This window comes from Uloborus diversus, chromosome 4 (assembly GCF_026930045.1).
Source record: "Uloborus diversus isolate 005 chromosome 4, Udiv.v.3.1, whole genome shotgun sequence".
Lineage (NCBI taxonomy): Eukaryota > Metazoa > Arthropoda > Arachnida > Araneae > Uloboridae > Uloborus > Uloborus diversus.
Window position 1 is genome coordinate 13884438 of NC_072734.1, and position 16341 is coordinate 13900778.

Genomic DNA, 16341 nt, shown 5'->3' on the forward strand with positions numbered 1-16341 from the left:
TTCAGTTTTTACTTAAAAAAGAGAAATTGAGTGTTTGGAAAATATGCTTTAATTACTGGACCGTTCCATAACCACTAATTTACATTGATATTCTCTCGGTTTTCCGCTATGGGCTTGTTTTGTTTGCAACGTGCTTTTGGAGGAGTGGCTTTTCGACTCGCGCCGTTTGACTTTTTTTAGGTATAGCTCTGTTATTTCCAACTCACTGCATTGCAGACCGATGAGTTACTCGCTATTCTCCCTGTTTTTTCGAAATAATTGGCTCTAATTGAAAATTTAGCCTTTTATCATGCTATTTTCGATCATTCTGGAACAATTCTGATATACCCCCCTCTTGGCGACTTTTTCCTGTTGGCGCCAAAAAAGCGTCGCCAAGAAAACTATGTATGACGTCATATGTCATACATCGTTCTTAGCGATGCTTTTTTAGCGCCAACAGGAAAAATTCAAATTATGTCATTAATTATTTAATGAAATTAATGCATTAATTTTTTTCCGTTGTTTCTCCGGGATACGAGCCCTCGGTCTCATAGTACTTTCGTAATGAGACCTCGGCTCGCCGGCCCTGCCTCGGTCTCATTACGAAAGTACTATGAGACCTCGGGCTCGCCAGGACCTCGCTGCCGCTCGGTCCATTATCCCTCCGACTTTTAATATACATCACAGTCGGATATAAGTCATAGATCTCCTCCGTTCAGTATACAATAAAGTCACAGATTTTATGTGAAATTAACACCATTTTTGTGCTACAAAAATGCCAACCAGACCAAAATACAAACTACCAGAAACACACTAAAAACACAATAATTCAAAATATGTTCACTTACCTAACATCTTTATTTTCAATTAGTTTAAATATAAAAAATCTATTTAGGACTCCGGTACGTCCAAACGTTGGACGACCTGACGAAAAAGAAAAAGAAGATTCATTCAAAAATTTCAATTGATACATTTGGACAACATCACAAACCGAACTCATAATTAAAATAGAAAATTCAACTAAATTAACATTAAAAAACAACAAGAAAAAGAATACTCTAAAATAAAGTTTGAATTGAAACTTTATTTTAGAGTATTCAACTTAAAATCTCCCTAAGAGCGAAACATATGAGCACCTACCTCCTACCACACATACACGTGCAAAAAGAGACTTCGAGAAAATACTTTCCAGCGTTCAAGTTGCAAAACCAGGGTTGCCAAGTTATCGCCTTATTGGCGATTTTCGTATCGAGCGAAAAATTAAAATCTCGCCAAGAGGGGGGCATATCAGAGGAGAGCCATCATTCTTTCGTTTTTTTCATTTGCGGTTTTTTTTTTGCAAACTTTACACGCATAAATGAAAATTATGTACACCCTTAAAATGTCTTAAAGAGCTGAATCTGAATCACCGATTGAGAGTGATTGCTGACAAGATGAAATGTTTTCGCCACATCAAAGGGCGTCCACATACCAGGTAAAACGGAAACTATCAAGGATTTTGAATATTTCAATGGAAATGGGAATTTTGAAAATAATCGAGGGGAAATTTCAAGCTGGTTGGAAACACCGATGGGCAACCGTTCCTGCATTTTTGACAAAGACTTTAGCAATCACTAAATTCCAATGTCATTGAATCTATCACTCGCTAGATTGTAAATATGGGGGGGGGGAGAAAGAAAAGGAGAAAAATAACGGCAGCACGAATTTGCGAAAAAACGCTGTTCTTGCAAAGAGGGTAATCAGTTCGCAAATTAACCCACGATACTGAGGTCTTAAAACGTTGATATCTTGGACAATCTATGCGGGGGGGGAGGGGGGAGGTGTTACTCAAGGGTTACAGTATAAAATATCGAAAAACTGAACTGAAAGCCATTTTTGAAGCTAGGAGAAGTTCGTTATTTCTCCTCTGCAAACTCTTAAAAAATTTTAGGCTGTCTTTAATGATGTAAAAGGGGGAAGGGGGAGGTTTAAAAAAAAATCAAAAATTTGGAATCTTAAAAACACTAATTTAGGTAATCTTTGGTGAATTTATGAGAGATGGTTTTGGTGTTTTAACATGAAAATGTTTTGTAGCTAATGTTTTAAAAACTATTTGAGGCTATAATTAAATGGACTTGAGTGAAATGGCATTTGGGACCCTCTCCCGAAAAGTGTTTGTAATTGAAGTCTTAAAACATTTAGACTGTCTTTGGCAATGTCAAGAGGGAGGGAAGGGGCTCTCTTTAGGCGAAATTCCGACACTGGAGTCTTAAAAGAGCAACTTTAGACTGTCTTGAGGATTCGGGGTTCCCCTTTCCCAAAAAATATTCAAAGCTGAAGTATTCAGAACTCAGTTTTAGGTAATCTTTAAAAGACTTAAGAGGGAATTCGAAGGCTTTCTCTCAATAAGTTTTAGAATTTTTAATATTTTCGTTTCTGAAATTTTAAGAGCTTTGTTTTGGGTTATCTTTGGATGACTTAAGGAGGAAGGGTGTAGGAAGGTTCTTTCAAAAAGTTTCCAAAATTAAAGTATTAAAACTTTTAGGCTGTCATAAGTCATGTTTATATGTAAGAGGGGTACTATTCCTACAAAACAATTTAGGAACTGAAGCCTTAAAAATTGAAATTTAGGACGTTTGTGGTGAACTCAGAGTAAGGATTTCGGGAGTTCTCTTCAGAAAATGTTTTGATGCTGAAAATTTAAAGGAATATTTGAAAGGATACCTTGTTTAAAAAATACGTATATCTACTTCACTGAAGCGATTTTTTATTGCTAATTTCACCACCTGCTATCTTATAAAAGAATTCTTTTTCAAATGAAGACTGTGGGGGAGGGGGGGATGGTGCCAATTCATTATCATTAGTCGGCCATACCCTTCCCCCACCTTTCCTTCATTTCTGGTTTGTTGGTGCTACCTTATGTAGGACATTCCGAGCAGAACTGATTTATGTTGCAAAAGTTAAAACCTTATGTCCTAAGCGATTTTATTGCTGCAATAAAAATGTTTACAATCGGCACAAACTAATGGTGCGGCGTTGCAAACGCTTTTACCCCTAACATTATCCAACATCATCTAAAATTGCATTTTTGGAACTTCAATTTCGAAATATTGCCGAAGGAGGGTTCCTGAACTCCATCCCTTCCATAGTGCATTCAAAAGCTTATAAACGTTATGAAAGATGGAGTACAATTTCATTTTTAAAACATCGATTTCTGGGAGAGCCCAGAGCACCCCCCCCTCCCTTTCTCTAATATTTTTGAAAGCTGCCCAATATTGTAATTTTGGGACTATCAGTTTGAAATAATTGATGTAAGAGTCCCTGAACCACTCCTTTCCCAAAACTTTACCAAAATGGCCTACCGTAGCGTTTTTTGGACTTCTATTTGAAAAATTTCTGGGGAGAGTCCCCCAGACCTCCCCCCCCCCCCCACCTCTGCTTATTGCTGGATTTTAGATTTTTTGGAATTATGACGTCAAAACACTTAAATATTACAATTTAAAGGCTTAAAATTTAAATCAAACACAGATTCCAAAACTGGCATTGTAAAATCTACAACATTAATACACATAAATTTTTCCTTAAGCCTGCATGCGGACAGGGGGGGGGGGGAGCTGAAAATATTTTCCGTCTTGAACACATCACCAAACTTGCACCCATGGTCACTCGTCTGGTCAGTGCTAATTATGTATTAGCTACCAGTTTGGCACTCTTGTCTTCCTTAAGATGGTTTCCACCTCCAGCTCAGTCACTTTCCTATGCCGGGCTGATGAGTGCTAATAAGCGCAAACTGCAGTCAATTTAGAAAAAACATCATGCAGGGATGCCCACCTGGGGGGAGTCATGGCACAGATTGCGCCATTGAAATTTTCTATGAGATTTGTTTTGAGGGGTATTTTTCTCATGTCATTGGGGGGAGAGGGAGGTCTTTTGCAATGTTTAGAGGGGGGTGCACCCCTGCATCATATGTTGAATTTATTTAGGAAAACAGAAAATATTCCACCCCATAATTTGGCCTCACCATCTCCGATTTTAACGAAAGTTGGTGTGAGGGACACATATGACAAGATAAGTAATCCTGCCAATTTTTAGAATTCTACTTTAAAAATTATACGAAATACTGGGCTGTTAAAAAACTGAAAAAGTGAGAAAAAACAAAAAGTTATGATATTCAAATGACTGTAATTTCCATCTAATTGTAGTAGAATAAAAATTCAAAAACCATTGTAAAGCTAAAGAATAGAGCTTTCTATTCATATAAAACATGACTATCTCATGACAGGTCTAAGTTACAAGGTCATTAACCGTGACTTTTGATCTAGAATATCTCAAAACGTGCCCCTTAGAATTTTTTAAAAAAATATACTGTTTAGCTCTAACACTATTCATCCGCTACACCAAAACTTAGACTGGGATCGCAATGGCAAGGTACTGAAAAAAATCAGGAATGTTCATATGCTTTACATTATGAAATTCCATATGTCAAGCCAGTCACCTTCTTGACCTCCTCACCATTTCCAATTTCAATGAAATTTCATGTGAAAGTCACGTATGACAAGATAAGTAATCCTGCCAATTTTCAAAATTCTACTTCAAAAATTTTACGAAATACAGGGCTATTAAAAACTTAAAAAGTGCGTAATAAACGGAAAGTTGTGACATGCAAATGACTAACTTCTCTATCCTGATTATACAAATACAAAAGTGACGACCAGCAACAGCTCTGGGCCCAGCTAGACTGGTCCTAGTCAATTTACAATCCCCAGTGAAGATCAATGGCCCTCTTAAAACTGTCTACCCCCTTGCTCATTACCACCTCTTCCGGTAAGCTGTTCCAAGGTTCCACTACCCTGCTAAAATAATAATTTTTCCTAATATCCATGTTAGCCTGAGATTTAAATAGCTTAAAACAATGACCCCTTGTCCTGTTTTCAGTGCTAAACTTCAGCCCCGTAACATCTTTCGTTTTAATAAATTTAAACAACTGAATCATGTCCCCTTGGTCTCTTCTTTGCTCAAGACTGTACATTTTAAGCCTTCTAAGCCTGGAATCATAATCTAAGTGGGAAAGTCCACTTATTAGCCTTGTAGCCCGCCTTTGAACCCTTTCCAATACATTAATGTCTTTCTTAAGATAAGGAGACCAAAACTGAACAGCATACTCCAAATGGGGTCTTACCAAACTTCTATATAAGGGCAGAAGAACTTCTTTAGATTTGTTTGAAATAGATCTATTGATAAACCCAAGCATCTTATTGGCTTTGTTGCTAGCAATGTTGCACTGTTGGCTAAACTTTAAATCCTGACTTATTAGGACCCCCAGATCAGTAACTTTGTCTGCCTGACTAATGACTGAACCTGGCAAATAATAACTTGTACAATTATTTCCATGCCCTAAATGTAGCACTTGACATTTCCCAACATTAACAGCCATACCCCATTTATCAGCCCACTCCGTAATATGATCTAGATCCTCTTGCAGCTGATTTGCTTGTTCTTCATTTTCTACAGTCCCTATAACTTTGACATCATCAGCAAAACAATTCATGTTCCCAGAAATATTTTTGTGAATATCGTTCATAAAGACAATGAACAAAACAGGCCCTAACGCTGATCCTTGAGGAACCCCGCTTAAGACCTCACTCCAATTAGAATAATTTCCCCTTACAACTACTCTTTGCTTCCTTCGGGTCAGCCAGTTTTTTACCCAAATGAAAGTTTTCCCTCCTATTCCTGTATCAGCTAATTTGCTAAGTAGAGCAACATGCGGTACCTTATCGAAAGCTTTTTGAAAATCAATGTAAACAACATCTACAGGCTTTTTATTGTCCAAAGCCATGGTAACTTTGTCTTAGAAATGTAATAAATTAGTTGCACAAGATTTTTACCTTTCCTGAAACCGTACTGAAAACCGTCAATAGATTATTAGTCTCTATAAAATTTACTATCTTAAATTTCATCAATGTTTCAAAAATTTTGCAAACCACCGAAGTTAGACTCACAGATCTATAATTTCCCGCACTCCCTTTAGACCCTTTCTTGAAGAGCTTTTTAATGTTAGCCAGCTTCCAGTCCTCTGGCACTGTCCCCAAATTATAAGAAGCATTGAAAATGTTTGCGATTACATCTGCTAATTCCTCTGCACATTCAACTAAAATTTTTGGATAAATATTATCTGGTCCCGGACCCCTTAGTCTCTTTAATTTTTTTCAAATGAAATAAAACGTCATCCCTGGAAAATAAAGTCCTCAAGCTGTACTATAGCTTGTGTCTTGTTGGTGTCAACTGTTAAGATACAGTTATCGTTAAAAACACTCGAAAAAAAGTTATTAAGAACATTTGCAATATCACTATCGTCCTGAATTAAAATTCCATGCTCAATGACTATTTCGAACTTTCCCCGAATTAGCGTATGCAAAAAACCTCTTGGGATTCCTGTTTATGTTATCTGCTAGTCTTTGCTCCAACTCTCTTTTCTGAATCCGTACCAAATACTTAAATTTACGCCTTGCCTTACAATATTGGAGCCTATCTGCACTGTGACCTGTTTCTCTAAACCTATGAAAAGCAGCTTGCTTGTAATTTAGAGAGTCTTTAGTTTCCCTGGAGAACCACATTGGCCAAATTTTAGTGTTGACGCCCTTCTCCTAAAAGGAACATGATCCCCAACCGTATTCGCTAGATTTTCCTTAAACTCTGCCCACTGAAGATTCACATTGCTATTGTCCAATCCAGAAGAAAAAACTGCTTTCAAACTCTGCCTAAGTGCCACAAAGTCAGTATTTCTGAAATTGGGCACAAACCTAAAATTCTCTACTTTGTGCATATCAAATTTAATCCCAAACCTAATATTGTTGTGGTCACTATCTCCAATGTATTCCCCTACACATAACCCCTGAACAGAGCCTTCCATGTTGCAGAAATATAGTAGAGTATAAACTCAAAAACCGTTAAAAAGGTAAGGAGTTGAGCTTTCATTTGATATAAAACATGACTTTCTCACCACAGGTTTAAGTTTCAAGATTATTTACCGTAATTTTTGACCTTGAATACTTCAAAACACGCCCCCTTAGAATTTCTTCAAAAAAATCTATTTTATAGCTCCAACACCATTCTTTCACTACACCAAAACGTAGACTGGGACCGCAATGGCAAGGAACTGCAAAAAAATCAGGAATGCTTACACATTTTTGTTAGATGTATTACATTATTTCTGTCTAAATATTATTGTTATAATTTTTTTAGGTGCATTCTTCACAAAGTATGCATATTTTGACAAATCGACAGGCTTCTTAAATTTGAACTAGAATATGACAGAACTTTTTTATCCGTAATTAGCAACAATTCTTGGAAATAAAATCGTGGACGTGTTTTGAGATATTCAAGGTGAAAAGTCACTGTGAATAACCTCGAAACTTAAACCTGTACAGGGGTCTGGCCAGAGGATATTTGGGTCCGTTAACGGACCCTTCACAAAAATCCGATCAACCAAAACGGACCTTTCACAAAATCCCGATCAAACAAAACGGACCTTTCACAAAATCCCGATCAAACAAAACGGACCCTTCACAAAATTCTGATAAACAAGATCGGATCTGTCACAAATTGTTTATTGAAAGAGCAAATCTGAAAGCAAAAAAACGCATATTTCTGTGTATAAACCGATAATTTTTGGAACCTTTTTTTAAGTCAAATTAGAGGGATCAGCTTATACAAAATCGGCTAATTTTGAAAAAAAGAAAAAATCGGCACTCTTGTGATGCTCCTGCAAGCGATAAATAATTGCTATTGCCAAATAAATATAATGGTTGTTTGTTTTATCACAGCTAATTAGCAGCGGTGTTGTTGTAAACTTTTTTGAAAAGGCATTGGTAAGCACTTTTCTCCGCTCATGATTTAATAAACAATAATAATATATATCTGCGAAATGAACTTAGAACTGCAAAGGGATACTAAGGGTGAGGAAAAAATATGATTGCTTCAGATAGGGTTACCAACTTCAAAACTATCACCACTTAGTGTCTGGCGTTGAACCTTTATAATGACTTGATTAGAAAATATTCTCATCATTTTGTCGGCTTGTCAATATTTGCGTTTTTATGGTGCGGTGCGATGTTTGATTGTTACTTTGAGAGAAAATTATATGGGTTTTGATTTTTCGATGCTAACAAGGATGATTAACTTTAAATAAACTCTTTTAATTACCGTTTTTTTTTTCCTTTAGATGTCTACATTTTGAAAAATGCAATCTTTTAACATCCGATATGAGAATCATATTTTGTTCTTTTTTCAAGCTAACTTCGCTTTATTAGGATTCAAATAAATGAAAAGTCTCTTTATTTAACTCTCATTTCAAGTTTTTAAAGCAAAATTCCATTTTCTGTAATGAGTCAAAAATAAAAATGCTGAATAGATGGTTTATTTTATTTTATTATTATTCTTTTTTTTTCTGGGGGGGGGGTCAACTGTGTCCACAGATATTAATGATATGTTATCATAGGACTCTAAAATGCAATTTTAAAATAATTTTATCAAAAATATTTCTTTTACAAGCCATTTTTATACTTTTGATGCCTTCACTTTGAGAATTGCGATCTCTTTGCATCCGCTATGGGAATCCGATTTTTCGAATTTTCGATGATTATTACGCTTGGTTAAGAGGTAAACAATTGAAATATCTTTTTATTTTTGTTAAAATCACGGAATTTATAAGTTTTAAACGAAATTCTGTGCTTTTTAAGAGTGTCTTGGGTCAAAAAGTTGAATGCTGAACTCTATTCTGAATTTTGTTTTATTTATTTATATTTTTGTTCCTATTATTTTAAATACTGTACAGAAATATATCTAGTATAATTTAACATAATGCAGAATTGTAGATAAATATTGATACTTGAATGAGCGATGCCCCACCACCCCCCACCAAATATCAGAAAAAAAATCCAGAATGATTTTCTCGTCATAGAAGAGGAAAACACTCAGCTCTAAGTTTAATTGATGCAGTTTGTGCCATCTCTAAATTCTAAAATTTCGTTTAAAAAAAAAAATTTTTTTTTTTTTTTTTGCGAAATTTTTTGATTTTTCACAAAATTAATTCATTTTTCACAAAATTATTTGATTTTTCACAAAAAACGGACCCTGTGAAAAATCCTGGACAGACCCCTGCTGTAGTCATGGTTGGTAAAAAAAACCGTTTTTTTTCAAAAAAAAAACATTTTTTTTGGTTTAAACCAGGTTTTTTTGGTTTAAACCAGGTTCTTTTGGTTTAAATACTATTTGCAAGAAAAACAATTAATTTTCGGAAGGTAATTAAGGTTCCATGTAATTAACAGTGTTATTCAATAGTCACATTATACCTAATTTCTTGATTAATTAAAGAGATAAGAACAAAATCTTGTAACTAAATTAAATAATTAAAATAGCTTACTGCGGGGAAATATTGATTGAAATGTTTGGATTAACATATATTAGTATGCATGTATATATAGACCCTTTATAATACGAAATACTTCAAGAAGTGGTTGTGATGCGGGTTAAGGTAAAATATAATGAAGATCCAAGAAAAAAACTTTATAAAACCAAAATAATATGAATAATTATCGAATAAAGGTAAAAGTTATATTTTTCAGCATAATCTTTTCAAAAGAACAATTTTCATATTTTTTCTTTCTGATCTTACATAATGCTGATTTTTATATACACAATGTCGCAAATATTGAAGTAAAGCAAAATGTACAACAGTACATGATTGAACAGTCAAAAAATCGATTGCTGTTGTACTGACAAAGTTTTAACCAAATACCAAAATCCCAATTCCAATGAACAAAAGGGGGGGAAAAAACTAAGAATTATCTGCACCCAATAGTCATAAAGCAGCATAGGTGTATAGCCAATCAAAATCTTTTGAGCACACAGAATCCAAAAAAAAAAAACACCAATGGAGAGTGTAGTTTATATGTGAAGATTTATATATTTCTCAATCAATTTTTACACATACATTTGCATTTTGTTCTGGGAATTTAAAAATTTGTCTTTTAATCTTCCTGCATTATAATATAAGGAACTATTATGTATCATAATATGAAATATAAACTTTTTTTTAAAATTTGATTCAAAAAATATTATTTGTGTTCACCTGCAGAACAAATCTTAATTTTTAGGTGCAAACACTGTTGACTGTTGATTGCCTTACAAGTCAAAGTTAAAATTCCAGGAAAGTGCAAATAAATGGGCAAAAATGTCACACCCCTGCAACAGGAGTGAGCAATATAATGGATTGCATCTACAATAAAAGATTCAATCCTTAGTAAATCTTAACTAATCATGCAAATTAAGCATAATGCTGGAAGTTGACTGAAATCTGCTTTATGGCACATGTACGAGGTGTGGCTAGAAAAAAACCGAACTGATGCTATAAAAAATTTTTATTTTCCATTATTTACAATTTGATGTTATCTCCTTCAATGTACTCTCCTCCTCGGTCTATACACCGCTCCATACGAATTTTCCACTGTTCATAGCAATGCTGCAGATCATTTTCGGTAAGTCCATACATTACTTCTGTCGCTTTTTCTTTTACTGCTTCAACACTCTCATATCTAGTTCCTTTCAAAGCTGACTTGACTTTAGGGAAAAGAAAAAAATCACAGGGGGCCAAATCAGGTGAGTAGGGTGGATGGTCTAAGATGGGAATGTTGTGATTGGCTAAAAACGTCTTCACTGACAACGCACTGTGAGCTAGGGCATTGTCTTGGTGCAGGATCCATGTCTTTTTTTTCCACAAATCGTTCCGTTTTCTCCGTACTCGCTCACGTAGGGTAGTTAGGACGCTAATGTAGTAATGCTGATTCACTGTTTGTTCCTCTGGTACCCAACCAATGTGTACAATCCCTTTGACATAAAAAAAAAACAATCATCATTGGCTTGAATTTCGATTTTGACATTCGTGCTTTTTTTTGTCGTGGAGAATCAGGAGATTTCCAATGCATCGACTGGCGTTTGGTTTTGGGATCGTAAGTAAAAAACCACAATTCATCACAAGTAATAACATTTTGTAAAAAGGTGGGATCTCTTTCAATGTTTTCTAGGATATCAGAACAAATCATTCTTCGCTGTTCCTTCTGTTTAATTGTGAGACACTTTGGAACCATTTTTGCACACACTTTGTTCATGTTGAAACTTTCATGAAGAATCTGCCTAACACTATCCTTGTCAATTCCTGTCAACTCAGACATTGCTCTGATTGTTAAATGGCGATCTTCTCGAACAAGTTTACCAATTTTTTCAATGTTTGCATCAGTTTTTGCTGACAATGGTCTGCCAGTGCGAGCGTCATCACTTGTGTCTTCGCGGCCATCTTTAAATCGTTTAAACCACTCAAACACTTGTGTTCGCGATAAACAATCATCGCCGTAAACTTGTTGCAACATTACAAACATTTCACTTGCAGATTTTCCAAGTTTGAAAAGAAATTTGATGTTAATACGCTGTTCTTTCTGTACACTCAACATTTTTCCGACGCACACCCAATAGCAGAAACTTTCTAGCCAGTCTGCGACACTATTTTCGGTAGTTGAAAATAATCTGCAGCATTATTATTAGTTTTATTTTAAGTTTTAATAAAATACACAAGTCCTTTGTGAAGGCCAAGACTTGGACAATTTTCCAACTGGCCAGTGGCCACTAGACCCGAAAAACTTGTGGCCACCACTGTCGCTGAGTTTTAAAGCAATAGGGAGGCAATAGGAGGAAGCAGCTTTCACCACTTTCATAAAAATAAATAGAACTCTACACACTATGAAAACCAATTCTTCAGGACATATTAATTTTAATATGGAAAATTTGCTTTGAAATAGGTTTTTAAGTTTTTTAAATTAGTAAATGAGAAGTTGGCAGGAAACTGCATTTTAGATGAAATATTTAGCTCATAGCAAAGCCTTAAAATCAATGAGGATCAAATACAACTGTGCAGATAATAATTCGCATTTTTCAAAAAAAATATTTTATAAAAAGAAAAAAAAACACGTTTTATTGAACACTTTATGTTATCTTCAATAGTTTGTGTTGAGGTAAACATCCAATTCTGTTTTTGGAAACTTACGTAAGTATTAGTATCGTTTATTTCTATCTTGCGAATGACCAAACATGGCGTCTACGCGAAAAATTCATGGTTATAAATAGATATTTGAATTTGTTGCATAAAAGTAGTAATAAATTCAAAATCCTTAAAAAACTACAATTTAGGTAAAATAGTCAGTTTTTAGCACATTAGCCTCTAAAGCAATGAAGATAAGATAATATTCTGAAGATAAAATTTTGCAATTTTAAAGACAATAATTAAGAAGTACCAAAAAAAAAAAGACACATTTTGCTTAATTTTCAACAGTTTGCATTGCAATAAACATCCAATTCCGTTTTTGAAAACGTAGGCACTTCATTAGTCTTACGTACCAACATCTTGGGAATGACCAAACATGGCGACTACGCTAAAAGTTAAGATATTAATTTCTGAGTTTGTTGCAAAAAATATTTTCAAAATAAAAATCCTCATGAGACTAAACTTTAGTAAAAAAGTTTTAGCGCTTTTGCGTCCAAAGCAATGAGGATAAGGTGAAATTTTCACATAAAATTTTTCATTTCTCAAGAAAATTATTTTAAAAAATAAAAATAAAAAAACGATTTGCTGTAGATTTTAAGTTATTTTCATTTCTTGGCAGAAAGATAATACATCCAATTCATCTTTGTTTTTGAAAACTTTTGCACTTTTCTACTTCGATTTTGTGAATGACCAAATATGGCGACTATGTTTCTAGTCGAAATGCTGAAGCATCCATTGCTCAAAAAGCGATCTCCAAACGATCTTTTCTAAGTTGTATTTCTTTTTTTTTTTTTCTTTTATTTATTTGTTTTTTTTTCCCCTTTCTTTCGTTTTGTTCTTTAATAAAATTATCTGCAGGCCGCCGAAAAATCTGCGACGCACGTCTCGCGTCTCGCAGTTTCTGCTACCGGGGACGCACAGACAAAACGTCAACTACTTAGAACAGACGCCACGGGCAGACTGAGTGCAGGAGGCAGATGAAACTCGAGCAGTAGGCGGAGCAAGAGTCACGTGACAGGCCAGGCGACTTTCAGCCTTATTGCATTCGTTTATTGTTTAACCTGTGCTAGTTCGGTTTTTTTCTAGCTGCACCTCGTATGAAATAAAAAATATATTAATATCTTTTTTTGATTAAAGCTTGTAATAGATTTTGAAGAAGCAACTTTGCAATTTTAGTATTTATCTCTGCAACTTAGCATAAATGGAATTTTACATTTTTCAATATGTGTGGGGAAATCAATGTAAACCTGTATAATGGATTTTTTTTTTTTTTTTGGCTTTTAAAAAAAAAAAAAAAAACATTTTTTTTTAAAAACCAATTGGTTTAAACCATGGTTTAAACCAAACAACCCTGCCTGTAGTGAGCAAATCATGTTTTATATCTATTGAAAGCTCTATTTTTTATATTAGCAATAGTTTTTGAATTTTTATTCTACTACAAATAGGATAGAAGTTACAGTCATTTGAATATCACAACTTTTTGTTCTTTTCATACTTTTTCAGTTTTTAAACAGCCCTGTATTTTGTAAAAGTAGAATTCTAAAAATTGGCAGGATTACTTATCTTGTCATATGTGTCCCTCACACTAATTTTCTTTAAATTGGAGATGGTGAGATCAAAAACTTATGTTTTTTTATTTATTTGACATGGAATTGCCCATAGGCAAGTGGTGCACCAAAAAAAGGAGGGGGGGGGGGGGTTAGAAATGAGGGGTGTTAAGGGCAGCCCCCCCTGAAGCTGGTTTTTTTTTTGTCGAATTAGGCTATGTTTTTAGATGTTAGCATTCCTTTACTTATAAATGGCAGCAGCATGATTAAAATATCTCTAAAAATGGAACATGCCCTCAAAAATCAGGACTGATGGAAAACATAAACTTCGCCCTTCTAATTCAAAGTTTCATTCTTATGAAATAGCATATGAAAAGTCCATTTATTTTACAATTCATAACAAGAAAATGAGTTTTCTGGACTATTAGCGAGTATTATAGGACCATCTTATTTCAATAGAGGATTTTCTGGGTAGACCGAAGAGACTCTTTCATCAAGACAAAGTGCCTAATGATGCATCCAACTCAACAAATCTGTAGTTCAACATGAATAATATCAATGTCATGGAATGGCCATCAGTTAGTCCAAACTTAAATCCAATGTTAAACGTGGGGCAACAGCAAGGACGGAAACAAGGGAGGGGCGATCGCCACCTCCCTTGAGGAACCCTGCACCGGTAATTTCTCCAAATTGAGGTCCAAAGATGATAGTATAGGCCATCTTTGATATGACTTAATGGAAAGGAATATAGTTCAAATCTCCCTCCCAAAAACTTTTTAGAAAAAAATTTTCAAAAGGGCGATTTTAAACGTTCTTTCGTGATATCTGGAAAAAACCAACATAATTATAATAGCACAAACTTACTGATTGTATATTTGTGCTATAATGACGTTGGTTTTCCTCAGTTTTTCTCAGCACAGGGTTATTACTCGATCTTTGGTGATGTTTGGAGGCCTTCCGCCAGGCATTTTTCAAAATTTAAGTCTTGAAAGACGGGATTGTATATATCTCGGGTAGTATTAGTGGAAGGAATGGGTTCAGTGACTTTCCTCTGGTAATTTTTCGAATCTGAAGTTCCAAAAGGCGCAACTTTAGACCACCTCGATGATGTTTGGAGGGGGGGATCTGAAGCATTTCTCCGGAATTATTAAGAAATTGAATATATAAAATGCAATTTTAGAGTAGATATAGATATGATACGTTGGAGAGGTAATGCTAAAGAAAACAACTGCCCGCTGCTTGATAAATTTCTGTAGGGCAACATCGGGCACCAAAATTAGATGAAACTGAAAGCCAATATTTTTCAACACAGGAAAAACTCGATACTTACGATGGAAAACCATGTGTTTGAAGTAACTACAGGTAATGGAAACACAATTTCATATTTTCATTTGTAACTGTGTTACTCAACCTTAAATATTTCTCATAAATTAAAAAGTTTTTGTAATTATGGGACACCCTATTTCAATAGTTTGCTTAATTCAACATATGGTGTTTTTAAAGTAAATCATCCTAACTTGTGTTTCACGTACTAGTTATCATTATACACATATATGATCTAAATCCCTCCATTCATAATTTTACTGTGAACTGTATTTTATGCTTGTGTCTATATTTTTGGGACATGGTGTAGTTTTGGTACATGCAAAAATATTTGCTTATTAGTAATTAAAACAATTTTCTAAATGATCTGAGTTTTAGTAAAAGATGTTCTTAACTAAACATTAACAGGACCAAGTGTATAATTTATATATTTTTTCCACTTTGTATTTCCTGATTTCAGAATTTTTCTTCAAGTTGTTTTCCACTGAGCTTTCAAAGAAAAAAAAAATGTGAATGAAAAACTGCTGTCAATCACTTAATAATATTCAAACAGTTGCAAGATATTTTTAATTATTTTCCTAGTTTCAGAAAAGTTTTATTCATTGTACAGTAAATATATGAACTAAACTAAATCAGTCAAAATTTGTATCAAATTAGCTGTGCATTATGTTGCTGCATATTACAAACAAAGCTAGTATCTATTTCACTAAGTATGATACTCTTTTTTGTTACTCCAAAGTTTGTTAATTTTTAAAATTTTAGTCAGTATTGGTCAGTATTTTATAAAATTTGGTCAGTAAAGTCAGTATTTTTGACCTTCCAATCAGTTTAACCCCCTGATGCCTAATACAGTAGTACCTCCATTAAGAGAAACCTCTGAATAAGGGACACTTTTTCTGGTTCCAGTCCCTTTGAATAGGGACCTCTATGTATTTGCCTGTCATTAAGGGACACTCTATTTTATTTAAAGTACAATCATGGAGAAAAATTAAGAAAAATGTATGAATAATTGCATGAAAGATATCGAGTTTATTGGAATTCAAGCTTTTTCTTTTCAAAATTAACTGGTAAAAGTTTGTCTTGACATTAACATGCGAATAAACAAATAATAACCTAAAACTCTTGCTGAGAACTACATTCATGCTTTTCCGTCTCATCTATTTTTTCTTATGGGCTCACATCCCGAAGATATTGTGCACCCATAACAAGCATTGTAAAGAAAACTTGAAATATAATAACACTGTTGCACTGTTTTGCATTGTAAATTAAATGACATTCAACAAACCATGTTTCATATTAATTCAAAATTGTAATAAATGAAAATCAGTTACAAAACTTTGGTACTACAAAATTGTTTGTACAATTTTAATATTTTTTTTTTTTTCAGTTTGAATGGATCTGCATTTTATTTAGTGACAC

At 34.2% G+C, this 16341-nt stretch overlaps 1 protein-coding gene across 1 annotated transcript in view; it reads left to right on the plus strand.

Annotated features, from left to right (window-relative positions):
• Positions 1–16341, plus strand: part of LOC129219835 (pre-mRNA-splicing factor CWC25 homolog) — a 60487-nt gene that overhangs the window by 1235 nt on the left and 42911 nt on the right. The window lies entirely within an intron of this gene.